This window comes from Rutidosis leptorrhynchoides, chromosome 3 (assembly GCF_046630445.1).
Source record: "Rutidosis leptorrhynchoides isolate AG116_Rl617_1_P2 chromosome 3, CSIRO_AGI_Rlap_v1, whole genome shotgun sequence".
Lineage (NCBI taxonomy): Eukaryota > Viridiplantae > Streptophyta > Magnoliopsida > Asterales > Asteraceae > Rutidosis > Rutidosis leptorrhynchoides.
This window is the reverse complement of record NC_092335.1, coordinates 235,831,320-235,835,476: the sequence shown is the minus strand read 5'-3', so window position 1 is coordinate 235,835,476 and position 4,157 is coordinate 235,831,320. Positions and strand designations below refer to the sequence as shown.

The following is a 4,157-nucleotide window of genomic DNA, read 5'->3' as shown; positions in this document are numbered from 1 at the left end:
TGATAACTTATATAATTTTTATTTTTAAAACTAATAGGATATTCAGTGAATGCACCGAGCAAAACGTTCACCACCTTTTGTACGTTCACCACCTGTAACTCGATCAAGACATCTAGTAAATATTGTCATCGTTGATTTTTCTTTAGAATCGTGATCCAGTCGACCAAGTACTCTAATTCAAATTTCCGATAATCCATTTTTTGAACCCGACCTCACAATTGAGAATCCGGAGGATCTTCAGGGACAAAACAGAGATCCTGAACCATTAATCTTTCCTCCGGAACCACCAATCATTCAAACAGAGATTGTCGAATAACCAACCATTAAATCAGAATACTCTAGTGATTCAGATTCAACAAATTCAATCATGGAGAATCTGGAACCTCTAAGTATGGAAGACCGAATGAGAGCTAAACGCACTGGCCAAGGTCACGCAATTACTCAACCAGAAATTAATGCGCCAGTTTATGAAATTAAAGGACAAATCATACACATGGTGACTAATCAATGCCAATTTAGTGGTGCGCCGAAGGAAGATCCAAATGAACATCTTCGTACCTTTAATAGGATCTGTACACTATTCAAAATCAGAGAAGTTGAGGATGAACAAATATATCTCATGTTATTTCCCTGAACTTTAAAGGGAGAAGCCAAAGATTGGTTAGAATTGTTACCTGAAGGAGCGATTGATACATGGGACGTTTTAGTTGAAAAATTTCTTAAACAATTCTTTCCGGCATCTAAAGACGTAAGACTTCAAGGAGAAATTGTTACGTTCACACAAAAGCCAAATGAAACTTTATATGAAGCATGGACAAGATTTGGAAAGTTATTAAGAGGATGTCCGCAACATGGTTTAGACACTTGTCAAATAGTACAAATATTCTACCAAGGATGCGACATCACTACAAGAAAAAACATAGATATAGCAGCTGGTGGTTCCATTATGAAGAAAACCGCAACTGACGCTTATAAAATTATTGATAACACTGCTTCCCACTCACATGAGTGGCACCAAGAAAAAGATATCGTTAGATCATCTAAAGCAGCTAGAGCCGATTCTAGCAATGACTTTGATTCCATTTCTGCAAAGATAGATGCTGTCGAGAGACGAATGAAAAAGATGACTAAAGATATCCACTCAATAAGAATTAGTTGTGAGCAGTGTGGAGGACCACATTTGACAAAAGATTGTCTCAGTATTGAACTAACAATGGAATAAAGAGAGAATGCTTCATACATAAACCAAGGGCCTGGAAATAACTATCAGAATAATTATCGACCGTCAAGACCAATCTACAATCAAAACTAGAACTATAATCAAAATGTTCCATACAACAACCAACAAGGTCCTAGTAATCAACAAGTATCCAATAATATTTACAACCAGCAAAGACCTATTTTTCAAAATAAACCACCACAAACCGATGATAAAAAGCCAAATTTAGAAGATATGATGTCGAAGCTATTTGAATCTCAAACGCAGTTTTTCACATCTCAGAAACAAACCAATGAACAAAATGCTCAAGCATTTAGAAATCAACAAGCTTCTATTCAAAATTTAGAACAAGAAGTAAGCAACCTAGCAAGGTTGATAGGTGAAAGAAAACCGGGAAGTCTACCTAGTGATACAAATACTAAACCCCGGAATGAAACAGCTAAAGCCATTACCACAAGAAGTGGTATTACACTTAAACCACCTGAAATACCTGTAATTTATGATGAAGCTATTCCTACTCCACAAGAACCACAACCTGAGCAAGATAAGAAAACAGAACCGGTAGTTGTGAAGGTTAATGAAGATAACACAGTTAAGGCTAAACCTTATGTTAAACCATACCAACCACCACTTCCTTACCCGAGTAAAATGAGAAAAGAAAGACTTGAAGCCGAGCAATCCAAATTCTTAGATATGTTTAAACAAATAAATGCCAATCTTCCTTTCATTGATGTGATTTCAGGAATGCCTAGATATGCTAAATTTCTGAAAGATCTAATCACAAATAGAAAGAAAATGGAAGAACTCTCGGCTGTTACTATGAATGCTAATTATTCTGCAGTGTTGTTGAATAAGATGCCAGAAAAATTATCTGATCCAGAAAGTTTCACAATTCCATGTTTTCTGGGTAGTCTTAGTTCAATAGAAGCATTGATAGATTTAGGTGCTAGTATAAATTTAATGCCATATTCACTATACGCTAAACTAGACCTTGGAGAATTGAAACCAACACAAATAAGTATACAACTAGCCGATCGATCAGTAAAATATCCTAGAGGGATAATGGAGAACATGCTAGTTAAAGTTGGTACTTTAGTATTTCCAGTAGATTTTGTTATTTTGGACATGGAAGAAGATTCTCGAGTTCCTCTCATATTAGGAAGACCATTCTTAAACACGGCTAAAGCAATAATAGAAGTGTTTGGTAAGAAACTGACCCTAAGTATAGAGGAAGAGAGTGTTACCTTTTCTGTTGATAGAGCCATGCAACAACCGCAATCTGCAGATGATACATGTTATTATATTCAAACTATCGATTCACATGCAGAATTGTTAGAAGAATTTCCAGAATTACAAGGAACAGGAGAATGTTCTTTAGGAGAAGGAACTGAATCAATTGATGAAACTGAAATGTTAGCTACACTTATGGCTAATGGATATGAACCAACAATAGAAGAAATTCAAATGCTAAAAGAAGAAGACAAATATCGATACAAATCATCGATAGAAGAACCACCGACATTAGAGTTAAAGCCACTTCCAAACTATTTGGAATACACTTATTTACATGGTGAATTTAAATTACCTGTAATAATATCGTCTTCTCTTACTGAAAATGAAAAATCTCAACTCATTTCTGTGCTAAAAGCTCATAAACCAGCTATTGCATGGAAAATTCATGATATTAAAGGAATAAGTCCTTCATATTGCACACATAAAATCCTTATGGAAGAAGGTCATAAAACGTATGTGCAACGCCAACGAAGAGTAAATCCGAATATGCAAGATGTTGTTAAGAAAGAAATTATTAAACTGCTTGATGCAGGTTTAATTTATCCAATTTCTGATAGTCCATGGGTAAGCCCAGTTCAATGCGTACCTAAGAAGGGTGGCATGACTGTCATCACAAATGAGAAAAATGAGCTTATTCCTACTAGGACTGTAACAGGATGGCGTGTTTGTATTAATTATAGAAAATTAAATGACGCCACCAGAAAAGATCACTTTCCCTTACCTTTCATTGATCAAATGTTGGAAAGATTAGCCAGAAATAGTTACTATTGTTTTCTTGATGGTTTTTCCGGATACTTTTAAATTCCAATAGTACCCGAAGACCAAGAGAAAACCACGTTCACGTGCCCTTATGGTACTTTTGCTTACAAATGCATGCCATTTGGACTTTGCAACGCCCCTGCAACCTTTCAAAGGTGCATGATGGCGATTTTTCACGACATGATAGAAGAATGCATGGAAGTTTTCATGGATGACTTTTCAGTCTTCGGTGATACATTTGAAACATGTATAGTTAATCTTGAACGAATGCTTATTAGATGCGAACAATCAAATCTAGTTCTTAATTGGGAGAAATGCCATTTCATGGTTAAAGAATGCATCGTTCTTGGTCATAAAATTTCAAAGGAAGGAATTGAAGTAGATAGAGCTAAGGTAGATGTAATTGCTAAACTTCCACATCCCACCAATGTTAGAGGAGTTAGGAGTTTTCTAGGGCATGCCGGTTTTTACCGACGTTTCATAAAAGATTTTTCTAAAATTGCCACTCCTATGAATAAACTCCTAGAAAAAGATGCTCCATTCATCTTTTCAGATGAATGCATCAAATCTTTTAATATTCTTAAAGAAAAACTCACTAATGCGCCGATCATGATAACTCCAAATTGAAGTCTACCGTTTGAACTCATGTGCGATGCAAGTGATTTTGAAATGGGAGCCGTTTTAGGACAAAGGATTGAAAAATGATTTCAACCTATTTATTACGCTAGTAAGACGTTACAAGGAGCACAAACAAATTACATAACTACTGAAAAAGAACTCCTTGCCATTGTCTTTGCTTTTGACAAATTTCGTTCATATCTCGTTCTAGCAAAAACGGTGGTCTATACCGACCATTCTGCTCTTAGATACCTATTTTCGAAACAAG

The 4,157-nt window shown here is 35.7% G+C and overlaps 1 non-coding gene across 1 annotated transcript; it reads right to left on the bottom strand.

Moving 5' to 3' along the window:
* Nucleotides 1-751: 751 nt before the first annotated feature.
* LOC139903227 (small nucleolar RNA R71) lies at nt 752-858 on the bottom strand. The gene has a single exon (XR_011778063.1). It is a non-coding gene; the product is annotated as a small nucleolar RNA R71 (small nucleolar RNA).
* Nucleotides 859-4,157: the final 3,299 nt, after the last annotated feature.